The 23,898-nt window shown below is 43.5% G+C and overlaps 1 long non-coding RNA gene across 1 annotated transcript in view; it reads left to right on the top strand.

Annotated features, from left to right (window-relative positions):
- The first annotated feature begins 5,993 nt into the window (after positions 1 to 5,993).
- LOC144379892 (uncharacterized) overlaps positions 5,994 to 23,898 on the top strand; it is a 35,365-nt gene continuing 17,460 nt past the window's right edge. Inside the window, exons 1-2 of the long non-coding RNA XR_013443383.1 lie at positions 5,994 to 6,182; positions 15,846 to 15,909. This is a non-coding gene — a long non-coding RNA (uncharacterized LOC144379892). The remainder of the gene's footprint in view (positions 6,183 to 15,845; positions 15,910 to 23,898) is intronic.

Raw genomic sequence — 23,898 nt, 5'->3', positions numbered from 1 at the left:
GGTGGACAGAAGCACTACAGAGAGATTTCCTCAGTTTTCTCATACCGTTTGCATTTCATACTAGACACAAGTATTACCTATTCGAAAATCAAACAGCCCCGGCACTTATTCGCCCAACCATATTCCCAGGTGATGACCTCATCTTTTACTTCAGGGACTAAACTGAACCGTCCAAAGACTTTTCCTCGGATTCCTGTGGTCAGCAAGTGCCTCGCTAACGTGGTGCCTGAAACGTGGCAGCCCGCTCCCTCAGTGTGTGCGGCATGACCGCCCGCAGGGTCCGTCCTCAGCCCGACTTGGAAATCTTCCTCTCCGGTTGCCACCACGTGCTGCCGCGACCGGCCCTCGCTGGCCTGGGACACCCTCCCCGGCTCTAGCCGCCCGCACCCCCGCCCGCGGTCCCTCAATAGGGCGCCTTGCTCGCCTCGCTGCTGCGGGGCCTGCGCTAGCTAACGCCTCCGTCCTGTCCCCTGCTCTTAACCCCCCGAGATATTAGGGAGGACCGATAGTGACCTCAGTGAAATGAATGAGAGTTGGAATTTTGTTTCATGCCAGGTTGCAGGTCCCTCAACACTGCCACGGCGCCCTATACAGAGCAGACAGTCGGTAAATGCCTTTTGACTGGCTCAGGATATCTTTATAAATTCATGTAAAATTCAGTGACTGGGAATTCTGTGGGAGAAGTGGGGCTGCCCCTCCCCCAGCCACCCTCCTGGAAATCCAAATTTCTTAAATGAAATTTAAGAGAGCCTTAGGCTGACTCTCCTTATCTCTGCCAAGTGTTAATTATGTGTGGAATCTAAGGGGACTTCCAGGTATGGATTACAAGGGATATTATGAGGGGACATTAAGAAAGACAGCTGTGCAGCAGGATGACATTCCTTTCTAAACTTTCAAAGACCTACAATTCTCTAATTTGCGTTTGGGAGATGGACCTTTTCTCTCATACATTTCATTTGTGCTTATTGAAAAAGAAGAGATTATCTCCAAGAAAAACCCTTTGTCTGATTCGCTCTTTGCGTGATCAGGATTCAAAAAAAAATGGAAAATTCTCAATCATTGTCCCTGAACTATGACAGCTATGATATTATAGGTCCTGACATTGTCGTCTGGATCATTATTCAGCCAACACTAACCAGTGTATGCGTAAGAGTATCTCATTCCAAAATATTTCTAAAAATATTGGTTATTTTAAAAACAACCTCAACATGGGCGACCATGACACAGTAGGATAAACCGGATAGATTATTTTCTGTCCTGTGTAGTCACTTGAGGGAGTACTCTCATTGACTTAAACATTTATTCCAACTTTGTTGTCATTGCTCGAAAGGAGGCTGGGCTGTACCTGAAGGCACTTTTCCAACTATTTCAGAAAAATCACACTCTTTCATAGTCACACCTCATTTTTTTACTCTTAATCTAAACTGTATTAGCTTGCTCATGTACCTCACTCATTCGCCAGATTTGGCACCAGACGATTTGGGGCTGTTTCCCAAAAATCAAATCAAATGACGAACATTTGCTCACATTAAAACTGTTTTTGAAAAGCAAGTGATACAGGCCCTGAAAGTGATTTCAAAAGAGGAGCCACAAAAAAGAGTTTTGAGTAATGAAATGAGTGTACTGTTGCCTGGGATAGCTTTTCAAATTGGGATGACACTCATTTTCATGTGGCAGAGTTCATACATCTCTTACAATCCATCTCTTCATCTTATATTCCTATTTGATATTTGAAAATGCACTCTGAACTGAGGAAATAGTCTTAGTGGATGAAGACTCTGGCCATTTCTTAAAATTTGGGGGAGAAATTACATCCTGCTAAATTGAAAGGCAGATGAGTACAAGGGAAAATATCATTAAAAAATTCCAGATTGGAAAAAAAAAATACCAGATGGTGGGAAGTATTAGAACCATATAAACCTAGATTCAAACCACCACTTTACCAGTACTTGTTTGCCACTTTGGGCTTGTCATTTAGCCTTTCTAAGAGACTGCTTCCATGTCTACACAAGGGTGGTCTGTTAAACGGCACTTAGGTAGATCCTTTCATATGGAGCCTGGCAAATAGTAGAATTTTAGGCGCTCGAAAATTGCTATCTTCTTTCTTTCTCTTGGAGAATTTAGTAGACAGAACATAGTTTGTAGAAAGAAGACTCTCTAGGACTTAAAAGTCCCAAGTTCTAGTCCCAATTAATTAGCTAGGTGACCTTGATCAAGTCACTCAAGCTTTCTGGGGACTGGTTTTCAAAGTGCATTTGTAAAATTATGATATTATTTACTGTGGCAGTTAATTTTATGTGTCAACTTGGCTGGGTCATGATGACCAGATACTTGGTCAAACATTCTGGATATTTCTGTGAGGCTGTTTTTGGATGAAATTAACATTTTAATCCGTAGACTCTGAGTAAGGCATATTGACTTTCATAAATGTAGGTGGGCTCCATCTTATCAGTTGAAGCCCAAATAGAAAAAAAAGACTGACCTCCCCCAAGCAAAAAGGAATTCTGCTAACAGATGGCCTCTGGACTTGAACAGCTATATTAGCTTTTCCCTGAATCTCAAGTCTGACTGCCCACCCTGTAGATTTTGGACTTGTAAGTCTCCATGATTATGTGAGCCAATTCCTTAAAATAAATCTCTCTCTCTCTCTGTCTCTTTCTTTCTCTGTCTCTCTCTCTCTACCTTTCTTTCTATATACATATCCTACTGGTTCTGTTTCTCTGGAGAACTTGGACTCATACACCTCCCTCAAAGGTTTCTTTTTTTGCCACGGAGAAGAATAAAGAAGTCATGTATGGAGCACAGCCTGCTGCAGTCAGGCTGATGGCCCCAGCTTAGGAAGCATCAATTTCCTTTTCCCTCCCCTTTGCTTGTTGAGCCTCAGTTTTCTCATTTGGAAAATGAAGAAGTTAGACTCACTAGATAATTTCTAAAGCTGCTTCAGCTAGGAACATTTAAGTATCTACACGAAACTAATTGCTTGGGCTGTAATATTCAAATACAGTCATGTCTAAATTGGGTTTCTGCCAAGGAAGAAAGGCATGTGGGGTGTACAAAGACTATTTATGTAGAAACAAACCCTTTCAGAGGTGTGCGAAGAGTTAGGGGGATTAAAGGGGAACTCCTGGTAGTCCTATAAATATTCTTATAAGCATTGATGCTTTCTCGGTGGTTGGAGGAAGCAAAGCATGAGCTCTTACTCTGTGCAGAAGTAACTGGGGAAAGTACCTATTTTACCTGTTAGCACATTTATGTGTGTCTCGGTGCACATATTCAAGGGACTAATTGCAGAGCGAAGAGTCATTTGATGGATTCACAAAATCTATGGCATCAAGTCGAACAACAACACTAACCTTCGATCTCTGAAAATTTAGAGTTTGACATGGTATTTGTTAGAAGGAGAAAAGAAGCGCCCCAGGTTGTGTTATAGCTATATTCTTAGCAATTCATCAGAAAAGTTCCCTAGTGTATTTTAGGACATAAGTGTTATCTCCTTTCTTAACCATGAAGTAGCGAGATACTTAAACATACTGGCTGGAGTACTCTGGGTCTTTGAGTTTTTTGATGAAATAGTTGGGAAAATCCTTTGAAAGCTCTATGGTGCTACATGAGGGCAAGTGCTTATTATTCTTACAATACACACTCAAGTGATACCCGTAGTTTGAGACTCAGGTGAAGGAAGTCTGGCTAAGAGGGCCTACTCACCCACATTGGAGTTCCATATTTTCTTTCTGGTGCATACAGGGCAATCTTTTCAGGTAGGCCAACGAGCAAAGTTAGCAACTGCTCACATAGCTTGAACTGAGAGGCTCAGACACGGCTTCTTGCTCATCAGTCCAACTGCCCACAGCCTGTCACCTGGGCTCTGGACCACCAGCCTCTATGCTACTGTACTCCATGATGCATCCAGAGCCACTTGAGGCACATTCACTGTCATGAGAGCTCATTGCTTAAAAACATTCAGTGTTAATCCATTGCATATAAGATAACATCCAAATAACTTTGCATAGCATACAAAGCCTTTGAAGTATATGACCTCTGCTTATTCTTCCAGTTCTGTCTCTGCTGTGATGATTGCCCACTCTTCTGTGGCCCAATTCTGGGCTCCAGTCTGTAAACTTTCATTCTCAAACTTCCATATTTATTCAGCAAATCTTTAGTGCAAGCCTACTAATGAGTTCTCAGTGCTGGGGACATATCAGGAAATAAAACGGAGCCCACATTACAGGGAGAGACAGATGATAAACATTATGTAGCATGTTAGAAAGTGATGAGAACTATGGGAAAAAGAGAACAAGACACGGGGACTTAGTTGTGCTGAGAATGGGAACGGGAGTTGCATTTTATATAGGGCGATCAAAGTAGGACTCTCTGGGAAGACAAAAGAACATTTCAATTATGTCACATTATTATAATGATAACTAGCTGATAGAGGAGCAAGCCATGTAAGCATCTTGGAGAACAGCCTTCCAAGCAGAGGCAACAGCTATCTTGACCCTGGAAATGGTTATTGTGTTTGAGAAACAGCAAAGATACTAATGTGCTGGAATGCAACGAGAAAGCAAGAAAGTAGAAGGAAATTGGGAGGGGGTAGGTGGTAGGACCAGACGGTAAGGTCTTGAATGGCACTATCAGGCCTTTGGCTTTAACTCTGAGTGAAATGGGAAGCCATTGGAGGGTTTTGTGCGGGAGTGACATGACCTGACAAATTTTCAAAGGACGCTTTGGCTGGTGTGCTATGTACAGACTGAGGTACAGAAGTGGGGAAACCAGCTGGGAAGCTGTTGGGGTAATCAGGTAAGAGAGCAATATGGTTTAGACCAGGGTAACAGCAACGGAAGTAGTAAGAGGTAGTCAGATAAGGGATCTATGTTAAAAGCAGAGACTACAGGATTTGTATGTGGACTGCTTCAGCATTCAGGAGACAGAAGATGGGTAGAGTGGAAGAATCAGCAAGGAGATTGGGATGGTACAACCAGTTTGGGAGTGGGGAGGGAGAGGGGACAGGTGAAGGAGGCAGTAGAGGTAGCATTTTAGATGTGAGGGGAAGAAAGTATTTCCAGAAGGAATCAGTAATCAATTATATCAGATACTGCTGCTAAGTTCACTAAGATGGTCCTGAAAACTGCCAGGTAAGTTTAACAATACGGAGATCATTGGTTACCTGGAGAAGAGCAGTTTGGCTGGAATGCGGTAGTGAGGAGTAGGGGAGAATGGGAGAAGAGGAATTGGAGACAGTGAGTCAAGACAATCCTTCTGAGCGTTGATTAGCAATAAATGGAGCAGAGTAATAAGGAATAGCTGGAGGGATAAGTGAGGTCAAGAGAGGGTTCCATGATCACACGGGGTAGTGTCATGCCTTCATGCCTCTCTTCTAGACTCTACCTGGTGGACTTCCACTTTTTCTTGAGAGCTAATTTAGCTATGTCTACACTGAGCTTTCTCTACTGTCTGTACTCATTCATCAAAAAGGACTCACTGCGTACTTGCTATGAAATAGACCCTGGTCTGTGAGCTGAACAATGAAAATGAGCAGGATAAGATCTGATCAGATCTCTGCCTTCCTGGTGGTTCTATTCCAATGGGGAGACAGAGAATACAGAATCAAGTAAGTAGAGAAATAAGAGAAGTGATCACTGTAGATTATAATAACTGTTTTATAGGCCATGAGCTGGGTCATGTGAGAGAAGGTGAGGTGCGATGGTCATGGGAGGCCTCTCTAGGGAGGTGACAACTAAACTGAAACCTGAAGAATACTGCTATGGACGGAATGATTTTGTCCCCCCCCCCAAATTTGTATGCTGAAGCCTTCATCCCCAATGTGATGGCATTTGGAGGTGGGGCCTTTGGGAGGCAATTAGGTCATAAGTGTGGAGCCCTCGTGAATGGGATTAGTGCCTTTGTAAGCTAGGACCTGAGAGAGGTGATCTCTCTCTTTACCATGTGAAGACACAGCAAGAAGGTGTGTGTCTGCAAACCAGGAAGCAGGCTCTGACTGGACACTGAATCTGCCAACACCTTGATCTCAGACTTCCCAGCCTCCAGAACTGGAAGGAATAAATTTCTGTTGTGTAAGCCATCCAGTCTGCGATGGTAGCCAGAACAGAGTAAGACAGACACTGAGGAGCCAGTCCCAGGAAGGGCCAGAAGAATCTTCCAGGCACAGAGAATCAATTCCAAAGGTAAAAGCCTTCAGGTAGGAAGGGGCGGGTGGTGGAAGAAGAAAAGGAGGTCTAGTATGGCTGGAGTGGCATGAGCTGGGAGAAGGTGGTGTGCATGCAGTACGGGACCAGATTATAGAAGGCCTAGGATGCCTGCACAGGGGTCTGAGTGTGGGGAGAGGAGGGTGGTTTTGGTGGGTCGTGGCCGTGTAGATGGGGACAAGTGCACGGGTGGCGATACTTTTGGAGGTAAAGAAGCTGGTAGATTGGATGTGGTGAAGGAGAGAAAAGAACAAATCAAGGATTGCGTCTATGGAGTGAGCAGCCAGGTGGATGTGGCACCGTTATCTGGAAGAGAAAGAGATTTACAAGCAGGAGCAGGTGGGGGATGATGTGGGGGTGGGAGGAGAGAACTGGTTGGAACACAGGCATCAACGAAACCTGGAGAGAACCTGTTTCAAGAAGCTGGAAACTGTTTAGGGGCCTGGGTGGCGCAGTCGGTTAAGCATCCGACTCTTGGTTTCAGCTCAGATCCTGAGCTCAGGGTCGTGAGATTGAGCCTGGCTTCGGGCTCCGTGGCGCAGAGTCGGCTTGGGATTCTCTCTCTCCCTCTGCCCCTCCTGCTTGTGCGCTCTCTCTTTCTCTAAAGTAAATACGTAAGTTAAAAAAAAAAAAAAGAAATTGGAAACTGTCCACCAGGTGCAGTGCTGCTGAGAAATGGTGAGGAAGGGAGAGCGGGAATCAGTCTCAGTGCTGTGGCTGAGCACTCAGTCTATGGCCCCCAAGCTAGTCTAACCTCCCTTCATTTCTGCCTTTCTCCTTCATTATTTGACAGATTGTCAGAGGCTCAGGGCTTCCTTTGATGTTCATCTTTGTATCCCTGGGCTCAACAGGGTGTCCAGGGAATGGGGTAGATTCAGGAAGAGTTCCCAGTTGGAAATAACCCTAGGAAGGAGACAGCCAAGGTGCTATCAGCTGAGAGATCAGCTGTCAGATGCCAGAGTGAGTGGGGAGGGCCCTGCCCTCTTCCCTGAAGAGCCCGCCCCAGAGCCCAGTGTAACAGATTCCACTCAGTGCCTCATAGGCTGAAAAGTGTTCCATCTTCTTGGAACTGGAAAGGTTGTTCATGATAAGGCAGGGTGGGAACCTGGCTCACTGACACACAATTAGCCAGCTTTTGTCTTGGATCTGACTGGAAGTGACTCAGAGGCTGGAAAAAACCTTTTGGAAACAAATGAGGGGGGAAAAAAGTAGGTTAAGTCACTATAGCATTTTCTCAGATAAAATGTGCGTCTGCTGTCCCATAAATGTTGAATACTATGCATTTCTTCAGCCTCTCTCCAACAAAAACCCAGGGGGAATTATTAAGCCTGATGATTCACTCATTTTCTCCAAGAATTTTATTAAATGCAATTTAGAGGGGATAAAGTTTCTTCTCTTTTGTCTTTCTATTCACTTGAATAAACCCTAATTACCACTGGGGCAGAATAAATGGGCTTCCAGAAGACTGCAGCAATTGGTAATGTTTCCCCTTTAACAGGTGGAAGGCTCCTGTTCCAACAGCTACCAGGGTACTTCCTGTCCACTCACCTTGCTCAATTCAATTTGAAGAGTATTCATAGAGCGCCTTGTCGTAAGGCACTGATACATATACTGGAGGGTGTAAAAGACACAGACAGCTTTGCCCTTTGAGGGTTTATGGTAGGGGTGGGGAGCTAGTCTTGAACTCAGCTAAGATACTGTACAAATTAGACAAATAAATGCCACGGTGGTGTATTAATTAGAACTTTTTTTCTTGTGGTTGCACATAACAAAGATGCAAACGAAGTTATAGAAAATACGGGGTTTCCACAGGAACCTGGGCAGACAGGACCGTGTCAGGGACACAGGAGCTGGTCTTGCCAACATCAGACCCCTCTCAGCCTCTCAGCTCTGCTCTCCCAGCCTGGGTATCTCTGTCTCTGTCTCCATCTCTAGCTCTCCCTTTACCTCTACCCCTATCTCTGTCTTCAAATTGGCCTTCCCTCCACATGATGGGAAACAGGGTCATAGAGAAGGTTCCCAACTTTATAATATCTTGCAGTTTTAGCCTTGGGGAGAAATGGACTTTTTCACTTCCAGTTTCAAAATTCCCCAAGAAGGCTTCTGATTGGATTAAGATGGGTCAGTTCTTCACTTCTGGACCTACCCCAGGTGGCGAGCCAGGAAAGATGCGGATTTGGAAAGCCGCAGTGAATGATCCAGCTTAGGTCAGAGCCACGTTTCCCACTCCCATCCCCACCCAGCAATCAAATGACCTTCTCAGTACCCTATGCTGAGGCAGCGGGCTCCACAAAGCCGGGAAGGTAGGGGGAAATGAAGGGTCCAGCACTTCTGCTGACTGTTGTTTTTCAGAAAACACCCCAGGGGCTCAGGCTTAAGAAGTGTAACTCTACTAAGGAAGGCAAAGGACTGGAATATTTTTTAAAAAGGAGTCCCTTATGAAACCTGGCTTTCATTTAATCCTCATGATGTGATTGAGGGGATTACTGCTACGCACTTTTTACTGCTGAGGGGTACAGAGAGGTTAAGCACTCTGTCCGCATTGACACAGCTAGTACGGGGCAGGGCAGGGGTCAGAACCCTGCGGTTCCACAGCCTCCGTGCCGTTTGACCAGGCGGGTGCTCCACAAACACAGCTCGGTAGGGAGAGAAGGCAGGAGCCCCCCAGGAGGAGCACACAGTGGGGGTGGACAGAAGCTCTGAGCCCGCCCTGGACCTGGAGGATTTCAACAGGTCTAGGAGAGGGAGGAACAGAGGGGCAGAGCTCGGCCAGCCAGCGGGCAGGGCCTGGGCACCTAGTCTCAAAGGTGAGACCCGCAAACCCCGCTGGGAAGACTGGAGGAGGTGGGGCAGAAGCTGTGTGGCCTGCAAGAAAGGTCCAGGCCCAGTGGAGAAGCCACGCCCCAATTTGGAGTGCTTCCCTCTAGATCCCGGCCTCTAAATGCAATTCCATTTAAGGGCAACTCAGCCCGGTTCACACCTAGCCTGGAAGATGACAGATTGCCCTGTGGTCAGTTTGCAGGGTGAGTGGGAGCCTCCAACTCTGCACCTGCACTGCCACCACCATAAAGGAAGACAGTCATTTTTCATAAAATGTCACCACTGCTGAGGTGCAATTTACAAGGGGGCCCTCTGCAGAGGGAAACACATTATGGAAAGCGACCCCCAGATCTGCAAATTCACTGCAGCGGGGGGCGGGGGAGGGGAGGCCCCGGGTGCAGAGTGGAGGAGGGAGCAGGGAGGCCCCCCCTTTTACCCTCTGCTCCCCGCTTTGTAACCGGCTCTGCCACGTGGTTAAAGCTTCCGGGGGTGAGAAGGCGGCCTCAATTATTTCTGCTTGGGATGTGCTGGACCAAACGTAAACAGCGGAGGAGCGGGAGCCGGGAGCCGCGCCTGGGCCAGGCTGCAGCGACCCTGCTGCCGCCGCCGCCGCCGCCGCCGCCGAGGAGCCTGAGCACCGAGCTGCCGCGGCGCCTGCGAGCCGCCCCTCCCCCGCCGGGCCCGCGAGCCCATTTTCGCTTGGCCGGTCCCCGCGCTGCCGGATGGATTGCGCCCCACCCCCGCTCCTCTGCTCAGTCATTCAGACTTGGAAAGTCAATAACACGCTGACATCATCAGGGGTTTGTGTATTATTACACGGCTACTTTCCAGAGTACCTGGCATTATCTAAGAGAGGAGCACTCCGGCTGCCCAAGAAAGGGCCCGGACTCGGGGCCTGGCGGCCTCGGGAGGGGTGGCCACCCGGAGCCAGGCCTTTTCTCAGTGGGGAGCGTCTTCGGGGCACTGATTAGAAACAGATTATGTGCTTTTGCTGCACTAAATGCAGATGCACTTTAGATATCGATACATGCTTCATTTTGGCTTGGGGTGCACTTACAAATCATTCTTAAGTGACCTCTATTTCTACCAAAGACATCTGTCCACTTGGTCTTTAAGGAGCATTTTTAGTGATCCTCACAAAGGAAAAAAAGGAAAAGTCATTTTTTAAGACAGGAAGCCAAAGGCTGATTCTTCTGAGACTCTTGGGGTTTTTTGGTGTGCAATTCTCTCTTATATAATCGCCATCACGGGTGATTAGGTCTTCTCTTTCCCTCCAGGGCTGGACTGGGTGGTTTGGTTGCTGTGTTTTTCTTAAGCCTCACGCAGAACAAACACACATAGAAAACATGTCCCAGATTTATGGTGCAAAACTGCTCTCCAAGCAAATTGCCTTAGAAGAGTGTCTCAGTTTGAAGGAGGAAAATAGATGAATTTGTTGTTAATTAAGACTCCTTATCTTACTACTCTGGCATTTCCTTTTCCTAGAACGAGTTTTTAAAAATAATTTTATGTATTTTAGATGTTCTCTTCCCTTCCTCCTTTATAATGGTACTTGTAACAGCTTCAATAACTAGTTATATAGATTACTGATATTTTTGTTCTGTTAATACACACACACACACCAGTTAAAATATGTAAAACTCAATAACTCACACAATATAGTACTTTTTCTGTTCGGCCAAAAAGGCTAGTTCTTTCTTCACCCACACTGGGCTGATCTCCTTTAAATTTTCTTAGTATCTTAAACTGCAAAAAATGTCAGCCAGGCCCAAATTGGCTACCTGCAGAATTATAGGGGGAGAGCAGTTCTTCATTGGCCTGATCTCATCACTCTGTACCTCAGGCAGGGAGAGATCACTGATTGATATAGAAGTCTTTAACCTCCCGGGGAGGAAGCCAAGGAGCCCTGTTTCTCAACAATGTAACAATTTTCCTATGTGTACTTGGTCATTTTAGGAGAATCTGTAGTAGATTACCACCACTTCCCTCCAGATGGTCTGAAGAAAAACTCCCCCACCAGGTTGCACTTCTGAAATCACCTCCCCAGGCCTGTGCTAGACTCCTCCCACCCCCACCCTCAACTTTGCCCGCCCCTCCTCCCCCCCAGGGAAATTCCCCCTTTCCGAGGCGCAGGCCCTGGTGAGGCCCAGCCCACGAGCCCTCTGAGATGGTTCAGTAGGTGTGGGGTCTGTGGAGCCTGGAGGGCTGTGGCTGAAGGAGGGACGCCCTGGGCTGTGAGGAGAAGCTCACCGCCAACCCTTGCACTATTTACTTCGGGGCTTTCCTTCAGTTCCGTAGAGAGGCGTGTGCAGACCTGTGAGTTTGTCTTTTTGGTTGTCCAACACTTCTGTTTTCTCACCTCCTGGCCTTCTGGCCTTCACCTGAACCCCTCCTAGCTGTGAGGGAGGACAAAGATCAGTGGGTCGTTTGGGCAGAAGCTGCGGGTGGGAAGTTGATTAACAGGTCCCAAAGCTCCAGAACTAGGTGGCTGACACCTTTGTCTCATAAATGGTCAGGAAGAGGAGAGAATTCAGTGGAAAGGAACCACTTCGGGGAGATAGAGAAGCAGGAGTCTTGTTCCTGGAGGAGATCCGTATGTTCGATGAAGCAGACAGGCACACACCAGCCAAGCAAGCCTTCTGCCAGGGCTCAAGGCTTTGCTTGGGTTGGTCCTCCTGTTCTGGTGGAGGGAGGAGGGACTCCCTGTGACCAATGGTATCAGGCCACTCTTTCCACAGCTGGCCCTGTGGAGGGAACTGGTAGCCTGATGGTCCTAGGAGCCTGTCACAGGAGTTCCATGATATTTCCCCCATTCCTCTGGGGAAAAGAGGTCAGTCACCTTCAGGGCCTTTACTGCTAAATATTTGTCAGCTGGTTAGAAATGGGTGCATTTTAATTCACGGGCTTGTGTCTTTTTAGGTAATCAGTGTGAAGATTCCAGAGACTGCTACGCAGGTATCAAGACTTAATTTTGGTTTAGAAAATATAACATCTTCAAGTAGATCCTTTACTTTGATGAAGACTATGGCCACGCTTAAGCTCTTGGTGGGCAAAATTACCCATCCATCGCCTGCTGAGGGTTTTGTTTTAAAAAAATTAGAGAAATTAAAAAAAAAAAACAGATACAAAGCTACAAGCCTCATTTTTTAGTAGATTCAGAAAATTATATTCACAGAACCACTCTGCCAAACTACTATGGACGTTTCCAAATGTCCTTCTCAGTTGCTGTGTGCATCTCTTTGTGGAATGTGACAAATTGAATTCAGGGCACCTGGGTGGCTCAGTCGTTAAGCGTCTGCCTTCAGCTCAGGTCATGATCCCAGGGTCCTGGGATCGAGCCCCGCATCGGGCTCCCTGCTCAGCGGGAAGCCTGCTTCTCCCTCTCCCACTCCCCCTGCTTGTGTTCCCTCTCTCGCTGTCTCTCTCTCTGTCAAATAAATAAAAATAAAATCTTAAAAAAAAAAAACCTGAATTCAGCTCACATTTGTGTTTAGGTGGCCCTAAAGAGGGTTTGTTTGTTTGTTTGTTAAATGGATTGGAAATCCAGAGATTTCACATAAAATCCAGCTTTTCGTGGAAAGTGGAAAGCGTCTGGCCACACGGGCACGGCAAGGCTTGAGTGCGCTGAGTAGCCACTGCTCCTTTTTGTCCCGCACAGCCTGAGGCGGGTCACTCAGGACTCAAGCTCCGGGCTTTGCTGCAAAAGGCCTTTGAATCTGTGTTCCCCTTTTCCAGGTGTCCCATATTTTCCTCGCCTCCTCACAGGAAAAGACCACTCTGACAGGTCCGAGGACCTGGACCAGGGCAGTGTGATGTTGGTGTGGAGATGATATGAATTCTTCAGTACCCCAAACATTCTAGATTATAATGGATAATACACTTCGAATCAGTGTCACATTAAAGTCTTTAGATGCACGCAGATGCTACTTTGATGAAGATAAAAATTCATTTAATAACTTATAAGTGTTACTACCAGTTTTTTGTTACTTTCTCTTGGTCAGTAGATATAGAAGTAAACCTACGACTGCCTCTTTTTCTTTTTTTTTTTTTTTATGTTCAAGAGGGGACGCTCCCTCATGAAAAGGTTAGGGGCCTGCTGTTTGATAATAGTTCTCATCCCCAGACTCTTGTTTACGTCCCCCCCAAAAGAATGTTGAAATATGGTGTATCCTCGGTTCTTTTTAAAATGACAGCCACAGTTTTGCATTCTAAGTTGAAGTTGTTGGCAAAGGATAATATCCAGTGTACTGCAAAAATTGACATTTTAGAATAAAGCCGTTACATCACTTTTTAAAATGTATCCAATGGGATCCAAATACCACAGCAATCAGATACCTATCATCATTCACTTAAAAAATACATGAACAAGCTCTTTTTTAATGCTGGCGGGTTTTACATGGTTTTTTTCCTTTTTCTCTTTGAATGTATTTGGCCATCCTTACAGGGCCAACAAAATAAATATAAATTTTAATTTAAAAAATCTGTGTGATTATATGGCTTGAGGTGTTAATTTTTACTGACCATATATCGTAATGAGGTGAATGTGGCTTTTTTTCCAATTAGCTTATGTATCCATGGATGACAACAGCTACCTATTGCTGGAATGAGCATTAATTCTATTTCTCATTTTTTGTTCCCACACTTGTGTGCACGTAAGAAATGTTATCCCATAAACAGGTAGATAGAAATGGAAGTAGTTTTAAAATGACAATATCATCTCTGGATTCTTCAATTGCCATTCTTTCGTTCTTCATCTCCTGAGTCATTTGCCCAAGATCTCATGGCTTGCCCCAAATCAACTGTGATTAGATCCTATTTCAATCTTGTGAGAAGCAAAGAAGTCACCCTTTGTAGACAGAATGTTTGTGTCGCCCAAAATTCGTATGTTGAAACCTAATCCCAGGGTGAAGGTATTTCGGGGTGGGGCCTTAAGGAGATGATTATGTCATGAGGGTAGAGGCCTGGTGAATGGGATTCGTGCCTTGAAAGAGACCCCAGAGAGCTCCCTCCCCCTTTCTGTCATGTGAGGACAAAGTGAGAAGATATATATATATATATATATATATATATATATATATATTTTTTTTTTTTTTTTTTTTTTTTTTTACTTGGGTGGTGATTTTACCTCCTTACTTATATTCTATTTCTTATCATTTCTATTCTATTTATTTTATTCTTGTCTACATTCTTTCTATTCTATTTATTCTATTGCTTCTCTATATTGCCCAAATTTTAAAATTGAAATATAATTGACATATAACATTATATTTGTTTCAGGTGTACAACATAATGATTTGATATTTGCATATGTTGTGAAATGATCACCACAATAAGCCTAGTTAACATCCATTACCACACATCGTAATCATTTTTTATTCTTATGATGAGATCTTTTAAGATTTATTCTTAGCAACTTTCAAATATAAAATACAGTATTATTAATGATAATTGCCATGCTGTACATTACATTCCAGGGTTGATTTATTTTGTAACTAGAAGTTTGTACATTTTGACCCCCTTCACCCATTTTGCCCACCTTCCTGAGTCCCCCAGCCCTGCCTCTGACAACTACCAATCTGTTCTCTCTATATATGAGCTCAGTTTTGTTTTCTGTTTGTAAATTCCACATATAAGTGAGATCATATGGCATTTGTCTTTCTCTGTCTGACTTATTTCACTTAGCATAATGCTCTCGGGGTCCATCCACATGGTCTCCAATGGCAAAATTTCCTTCTTTTTTATGGCTGAACAGCACTTGGTGTGCTTTTCTTTAGTAAAGTAGGAGACAGGAGATGAAGAGATCACTTTGACTCTTTTCCAGATAGACAGTACTTGTAGAAGTTGAGGAAATTGATTCTCTTAAAGCTATCCTTTTTTGTGTCCTTCTCCGAGAGTCTTTGTGTACCCACAAGAGAATATGTGTACTCCAGTTTGAAGATAGCTGCCCTAGAAAAAAGTCAGGCCTGGGTTCTTGTGGTAAAAGGGAAATACCAAGAGGTCAGGGCTGCCAATGATTGCACTAACAACATATTCATCATGTTGGCATGGTAGGCCCAGTTATGTCTGTGGCCCATTCCATAGGAACTCCCTGTCAGGGCTCCACGAAAGAAATTATGAAGGGGATCTTTGCTGAGAGCCTCTGGAGCCCTGGGAAGGCTGCTGGTGGCTCACAGCTAGACCAGCACTAGCAGCATGGACTTTTCACACAGTTACAACTTAGTCCAGGATGTCATCAGTTCGGTTCTTCCTTTTTCACTGGGATTCTAGAGAGAATGTGCTCCCTCCACTCCACCTTCACCACCTACCCCTTAGACTGATTTAAAGAACAATTCCTGTTCCTTCCTAGCTGTGGTCAGCTGTTCTGCTGCCCCCCCACCCTCCTCCTCGCACTCTATTGCACAGACCATCTTCCCAGTTTGCTGTTGTTTTGAAGAAGGTGGCTCAAAGTAAGCCAAGAATTTTTAGAGGAGATAGCTGATAATATTCTGAGCCCTCCTTTGTTCTCTACTTCCTTTTTCTTCTCCTTCCTAGTTTTGAGACTTTGTGAGAATTTCATATATGAGCTAAAATTGCCTGTGGAGCGTGAGTCAGTCTTCACTGCTCTTGGCCATTGAATCTAATCTCACCAGTGAGAATTTTGAGGGCCTCAAGAAGTTAGGTCCACTCTTGAAGTACCCTAGGGATTTGGGTCCATTATAGAGTACACCTGAGAAATTCAGTCTAGGACACTTGTAACACTTGAAATATTTTTAAACTAAATTTAATTTTCTACAGGTATATTTGTACAGTTCTGATCTGGAATCATATGGGATTTTTTTCTAGGCATATTTCATCCTGCACCAGAAGGCTTAAATTGCCTCAAAATTGGAGGAAAGGAAAGAGAAAGGTGAGAAATTTTTAAAAATAAAATGTTTGTTGAAGTTTTCCAGCACCCAGCATATGCCAGGCATTTTGCACACATTATCTCACTAAATCTCCCAACATCCATGTAAGGTAAGTATCATTATCCCGTTTTGCAGCCAAAGAAAGTCTCAGAAAGCATGGAGGCTGAATACTTGCGCCATCTTTGTTCTATGTTTGCCTGATTGCAATGCTTATTACTCAAGCACAATTTCCCAACATATAAGGAAGAGCAGAATTTGGGCATAGATCTACTTTATAAATAGTGTGTATGTAATTACATGTGAATAAGTTTTTCTAGCGCAATATCAAGGTAGCCCAAATAGGGGTCCATTTAATCCTCCTGCTGCCTAAAAGCCACTTCTTTGGATTTCTAGTGGCACTTCAGCAAGGGATTGAAAACTAAATAAAATCTCTTGAACAATTTTTTGAAATATTTTTGAAACCACTTGGGCTGTTCTATATCTTCCAAAGTAGTGAGTATGACATTTCATTTTTCAAACGTGATTGACTTTCAAAGTTACATGGGCAATAGGATGCAAAGAATAAATCTGGACTAACTGGATCAGAACAGTGATAAATAAGAGAAAAACTCTTAAGATACCAAATACATTGTTTACCCTGACACTAGTGTCCTTCAGATTAGCAAAGCTACGTAGATTGTGACATTATTCACGAGGATGAGATTCACCCAGGAGAGAGAATGAGTTTGAGCAGAAAGGTGAGTCTGGTTTTGGACACGTTGAGCTTGAGGAACTTCTGGCACAGGCAAAGGGTGATGCCCATCAGACCTGTGGTTCTGAGACTGAAGGAGAGCTGGACCTAAAATAGTCATTGACATATAGATGGTGATTGAATCCATTGGAGAGGAGGGGATCACAGGGAGAGTATGAAACAAACCCAGAGATCGAGTAGATGGTGAGGCTGAGGAGGCAGTGATCAGACACGACTTTGGAGTATAGTTTGAGTTGTGAAGGGCAGTGGTTATGTGAGGGATTGATTGATTGATTGATTGATTTAAAGAAGGGGACTGTATCAGCACGTTTATGGTGCTGACGGTGGTAAGGAGCCAGTAGAGAGGGACAGCTGGAAGATATGAAGAGAGTGGGGACAAATAATAGATTGAGGTGGGAGAAAACGTCAGAAAGGATGAGATCGAGGGGGCAGGAAAATTTAGGATGCAAGAAGGTTTGCCCTCCACTCACTGTGATGGGCACCGGGGCTTGTATGTAAGGGATGAATCACTGAATTCTACACCTGAAACCAATATTGCACGGTATGTTAACTAGTTGGAATTTAAATAAAGACTTGGGGAAGAAAAGGTTTGTGCTCTTCTTTTTACATTCTGACGAAATAACTGAATGTGGAAACTGCTATGTCTCTATCGTTGCCCTTATAGATTGGTTGTCTGTCTAACTGACTCCCTAGCTTTGGAGCTGTTGCAGGAGGGTGCTAACATATTTAGCTCTGTATTTCTACTTCTTAACTCACTGTACTCAGTAGGGATTTGGTGTAGTAGGTGAAATTTTGGTCCTTCTTTACGCCATCAAAAAAAGGTGGTTTTTTTTTTCTTTTTCTTTTCTCTCTCTCTCTTTCTTTCCTCCTTTCTTTTTCTCTTTCTTGGAAAAAGGGTAGAACATTAGCCTCTACCTATAAGAAAAAAAATCCCAAGTCAAGAGATGGAGGATGAAGGACAACAGTTCCTACCAAGTATCAGGCCTGGTTGTCAATCCATCCAGATGCATTGCAGTGAAATTAATCGATCGGGAAACAACCCAGGTACATCATTACCTGCCGTCACTTGCCAGGTCAGTTGTGCTGGTTTGGCTACATATAAACATGATTTTACATTTCTTATTTCCACAGAAAAACCCAAAGACTGACAGTTTATGTATTCAGAATTCCCAAGTTACATACACACAACCCAGAACACACGGTAGAGATATTAAAAAAAAAATACTGGCTCACAAGAGCAATAAGAAATATTTAGATGTTCTTCACAAAATTCTTTAATTTGTTTGCCAAATGTCTTTACCACTGTAGAACAATTTTGTTCTGTGCCTCCTCCCACAGAATGTGCACTAGTTATCAATCTGCCACAGTAGGAATATAGACAGTGATAGAGAATGTGTCTGAGGGAGAACTCTCCCGACACACAGGACGGTGGCGACTCTAAATGAATCCATGTATTAGGTTCCCTGGTCCGCACACGCTTCCGAAGACTATGCATGGGAATACGAATACATCTCCAGGGCTAGAAAGTTCATGCTTGTGTGTATTCAAAGAGAGTACTCTGCTTTAAAACTTGCTGTTAGAATTTTATCCATATATATTTGGCTAGAATTACGGAAAGCCTGGCAGGATGTATTCATTCAAATTGGTTTTACTGGTCAAATTTTCAATTGACGCCTATGAGAAATTTGCCAAATGATGAGTAGAAAAATCAGGCTCCAGCCCAACATATAATTTGGAACCATCCTGGGTATTCCTGTTTGTAGGCGGCTCTTTGGCTGGTAAGCAGGCCTGGTCAATTCTATTTTAAAATGCCTCTGGTACGGATCTCATTTTCTCCATGCCTTTTGTCACTGCCTGGTCCAATTCTTCGTATCTTACCTGCCAGTTACTGCCACTGTCTTCAATGGGTCCCTCCACTCTTGGTCTCTCCCAAATCCAGTTCCCAATCCAACCGTGTCAAGAGAATGCTTTGTAAATCACCACTTCCCGTGGGGCATTTCTTTCTCTGTTTGAAAATCTAAGTGCTTTGGTATTGCTTCCTGAGTCAAGTAGGGATTTTTATTTAGAATAAAAATGTTTTATTCACATAACTAAGATTGTGTGCCTTGATGAAAAGGGATGTAAAATGTAGTGAGACTGGATCCCTTCTAGGACAATGTGAAGGATGAAAGGCACTAAGGAATTGTAAGAAATGAAAGAGATCTTTGTTCAAACCAGGGTCATCTGGGGCCTGAAGCTTCTGTGACTTGAGGGACTCTCTGTAAGAGAAAGAATAGAAAATATATCATTACAGAATTAGATGTAGGCCTTGGAAGCGTCAGTACAAGTGAGGGGCCTGGAAGCTTAAGCTTTTATTAGCTTCATACTAATTGTGCTTCTGGGTCAAACAAATGCAGCCTAATAACTGAGCTTATTTATCTTGAATTGTCATATTTAGTTCAGCGTAATATGTTCACGTGGTATTAACTTAAATAGTGCAGATGAGTTTAGGATGAAAAGCAACATTCTCTGATCCCCAGTTCCATTCCCAGAAACAAGCTGTGTCAACTTCAGTTATCTTTCCTCTGGTATTTACCCCAAAAGTCTAATAATATATGCTCATGCTTAGTTTTGTTTTGTTTTGTTTTTTTTGATTCAGCAAATTGAAATACTACCTGTTGTCTCCTTGCAATGACAGATGAGGATTTCTTGTATTCCATACCACCTCCTCCCACTGTTTGGTAATGACTACTCCTGTTTTGAGTTCTAGTCTTCAGGACCTTAGACTGGTAACTAACTTTTGTTTTAGTCTTGTGTAATTTGGGGATCCTTCTGCAATCTAACGCCACTGTGGGCCAGCATGAACCTTTCCCGGGTGGGTTTCCCTGTGGCTTCCCTCTTCCCTTCCAGCCCTGCTTCCTTTTGCAGATTTCAGCCCTTTCCATCCTTCAAAGCCCAGATCAGTTCTCACCTCATCCATAAATCTCAGCTGTTCCAATATGCTTCGGTATCTCTCTTTGAATGCTTCTCACTTGACTTCCAACACGCAATTTAGCACTTAATTATAAAGCTTATTGTTTGTTCTTGAGCCCAGCTTCCTCCCCATCGCTGCAGCCAATCACTGAATCTCTTGCAAGGTTGGCTCTCAGTAACTTTATTGAGCTGAATCATTCTGTTTCTAATCGGTTCAGGTTTGTGCACCTTACCTGTTTCATTAGATTGAAAACTTTATATACTTTCACATTTTCCCCATAGCATTAAACACGGAATAGGTGTTCAGTAATAAGCAGCTGAATAATTCTGATCTTTGGCTTCATCCACATTATCCTGTAGCATTTTTGCTGCATTTACCGGAAGATAGCAGAAGGTAGTAGAAAAGTTCCTATTTAGTGTTAACTTTGGGCCATACGGTATATTTTTTTTTCCTGCATTTTCTGTGGGAGTATAATTCTTTCTCTCCATTCAATCCCTAGGCTCCAAGGATGTTGTGGCTTTAAAAAATATCCTTTAAGGCAGTTTTTGTGTGCAGAAAAGATTACTCAGAGGTTTTTGTTTGTTTGTTTTAAAATTAATAATTAATTGTTACAAATCCACAAATGTAGCTGTTCTTTAAGCTTTTAAGTTCAGTTTAAAAATCTGATTTCTCTATTTAAAAGTTCAGCAAACTTTAATAGTCACTTTTAAGGGGGCCTTTGAGTAGTACTTGGTCCCATTTACAAACTTAACCAAACAGCCTGGAACATTTTAAATTTCATTTATAATTTAAACCTGCTTGACTTTCCTTTTATAGACTATGATTGTTTTAACTAACAAAACCCTTCCTAAGTACTTAAATAACAGTTATAAATCTAACAAATCAAAGTCACAGATGTGGGAACGCTAAAATCTCTTAAATCTTTCAATAGTATAATATTTTTACAATCACAAGTTTAAATCAATAACTCAATTATATATTTTAAATTAGAGTTACAAGGCTTAACCGTGACTTAACGAGGCTGAACTCTTGTATGAATATTTGAAATTCCAAATATTCACATATTCTTTAATGCAAAATTGTAAATATTATAGGTTTGATTTTGTTAAATATTTATAATTTAAATTAAAAATGTTGGGGGCTTGAAAAATGCTTATCCATTATGGGGGAAAATGTGTTGCCTTGATGAATTTTGGGGGTTGCCTTCCCATTTGGTGTTGGGACTTGCCTTCTCTGCTTGTTGAAGGTACCTAATGCCTGGAGATACTGGCTTGGGCATAAGTAAATCCTTATCTAGGACTAAATTAGTCTGATGGAGCCCCTTTTCATCGTTGCAGGATAAACGGCCTCCATGTGGAGTAATCTCCTAGCCAATATCCACTGGACTTAACTAACAGTTTTCCTAGCTTTGTTTATGTAGGAAGTCTGCTACTTCCCTGATCTTTAGATACGCATCTGCACTGTCCAGTTGTAGCAGGCCAAGACAAGGGCTTAGGTAGCAACCATGCTTGATTGGCTATTTCATTTCTTTGCCTCTTAAAATATACACGTCTTTGCGTCTAACTCTAAAAATCTTTCGACTAGAGAGAATCATGCATTCTTTTAATTCATTTCTTATCCAAAAAATCCACAGTTTCTATACATATTAAAATATTATCCAGTCAAATTAGGGACATGTCTCTTGGCTCTGATTGGCTTTGCAGTCACAGTGTCTGAGAACATTTTACTACCAGATGGGAGCTGGGCGTAGGTTAATACAATAAAGTCTAGAAGTGGGCATTTTGTACAAACCAGTGACACTACTCGGCTGATTCTTCTGTGCTGCAGGGCGAACAGCGAGCTGGTGATAGAGCAGAATGTGGCCCCAACTAAGCTGTTTACAACTATACAAAGTCTATAAAAGGACACAGCCGTGCTTCTTCTGAAACTCTGTCTAGAGGTCAGAAAAGGGGCTTATATCCTGCAGGGTAATTTTCATAAAATGGAGTGCACGTCTGCCTTGCTTAATGGTATGCTCAATGCCCAGGACGACAAACTGTAGGCTATTAATAAAACTATTTTGAACGGATGGATGGGGGGCTGGTTGGGGGGATGGGTGGGGTGGATGTCAGGCAGTCAGGCAGGTCCTGTCCCATGCGTGTAAGGATGTATGTAGGAGACTGTCCCTCTGGCTGCCATTTGTCATGGAGCTAGATCCTGACAAACTGTGCAGTGCATGAGGAGAACGGAAAAAGCTGATGATTGGGAAAGAATTGAGATGGTTTTATAAAAATCCAAGGTAATGCAACAGAGCAACAGTAATGACAACAAAGTAAAAGCCCTAGGACCTAGCTGTCCTGGGCAAGGAGGTCCTTAATGGTGTTCTTGAGATGATGAATATGATGTATGAATTGCACTTAAAAAAATGATCCTGGTTTTCTTCAGTCATTCTCTGATATTTTCCTATGGGCATAGATGAGCCTAACTTATGCCTACAACACCAGTGGGGATAGGTGGGCAGGCAGGGCACCTTGTTCTTGCTTATCATCACTGAAACAGCAAGCTTTCAGTCTGGTTTTGCTCCTTAGACTCTCTTAAGTGCCATACCAAGTAACATTGCAGATAGGTAGCTAAACTGGCTACAGAGAGACTGACACAGCAGCTGGATTCCTATCTTCTTATTGTACTTCTTGCTGTGTAGTTATGGGGGGAAAACAGTTGATGAACAAAGATTGACATACAAAATAAAGTCTTTGTTATCCATAGGCAAAGGAGTACATTAAATATGTGGGATGTTTTGAGAAGAGGAAGCATATGAATTACCTGATAGGGTGTGTATAGGGAGACAGATTAAAGAGCATTTCTTAAGAAGAATATAGGATTTCAGGACCTGCAAATGGTGAAGTATGAGACCTTGATCAGAAAGAAGAGGACACTTTAGTTACAGGGTTGGTCTGGAGGGCTGGTGGAAGGATTGAAGGAATGGGCGCTTGGATGGTACAGGGTACTGCTGGGGGATGAGAGTTTTTGCTTTTGTTAAGAAGCATCACTCCTTAATGTTTAGGGGATTGGAGAAGACCTGGATCTTGAATCACATTAAAGATGAAATCAACAAGTATTTTTTGGTGCACCAGTTGTGTGCAAGGCGCTGGAACATTCTGTATTTTCCCCTTATGTTTGCGTTTGCTTCTCCTGAAATGTGCGTGGAAGAGAAATAAAGAGTGGGACTATTTTTGTTTATCTTGGACCATTTTTGTCCAGGGGCCACACTGAGTCAAAGACTGAGCCAGTCTTGAAAAAAAACAGTGCCTTTGTAGACTCTTCTCCATTACTATTTTTATTCTTATAAACTAAGACTTAAGTGCCGTGACACAGTAGCTTGAACACTCCCCATGGCTCTTCACAATATGGAAATTATTGAAATGGTTTCTTTCCCATTATGCAGCCCCAAAGCAGTGAGATCATGAGGAAGGCAGCAAGAGAAAACAATATTTAGTTTGTTCTCGAAGGGTGCCGTGGGAATAAAAATATTCTCCTTTTCCCCGGAGGTTTAAATACATGGACACAACAACAACAACAACAAAAATGCAGGAACGATGCTGCACACCAAACAAGCCCACACTTCACTGCCTAATTAAATCATTTGAATCTAATGAATATAAGCAACAAAATAAATTGGCGTAGCAGTGAGTCAGGGAGTGATTCCAGTTGAAGCAGCTGCAGAGCTGGCGCTTGCCCTGCTGGGACATGCCGAGCCTTTCCGCTTTCTTTCAAGTGACGCCCTCTTGCACTTGAACACCAGGCGAGTGGGCCTGAGAGGGCGGCTTTACCTGGCAGTCTCTCAAAGGGGACCGGCCCTCCTACACACCTTCCCCTTTTGCCTGGCGAAAGCTAGGTTTTAGCAACCGGAGAAGGCTGGGGCACCTCGCCCAGTTAAGTGTGCTCCCCAGGGAGTGGGTGCAGGGGTTTCCCCAGCTGGCCTGGAGTTTGGTGCTAACAGACTATTTACAAAGCTGAAGGCCAGGTTCCTTGATCTTGGTAGTGGTAGATGGAAAAAGTTCACCGTGTTATTCCCTGTTGTTTTGACGTGAGATCAAAGATGAGCTGCGCTCTGTCTCAATGTACTAAGGGATGTTTTGGAAACATTTCGAGAACAATTTTTCAGCCTTTATCATCTCATTTGAGTGAGTTTTCCCTTTAAAACCTCCTTCTTTGCTGCTTGCACCTGCCATAGGAGGAAAAGAAAAAAACACTAAGATAAGTTGACAATAGGGACAGCCTAGTGCATTTTAATGTGGGAAAGACGAT

Source organism: Halichoerus grypus, chromosome 1 (assembly GCF_964656455.1).
Source record: "Halichoerus grypus chromosome 1, mHalGry1.hap1.1, whole genome shotgun sequence".
In the NCBI taxonomy this organism is placed as follows: Eukaryota; Metazoa; Chordata; class Mammalia; order Carnivora; family Phocidae; genus Halichoerus; species Halichoerus grypus.
This window is presented reverse-complemented; position numbering and strand designations above follow the sequence as displayed.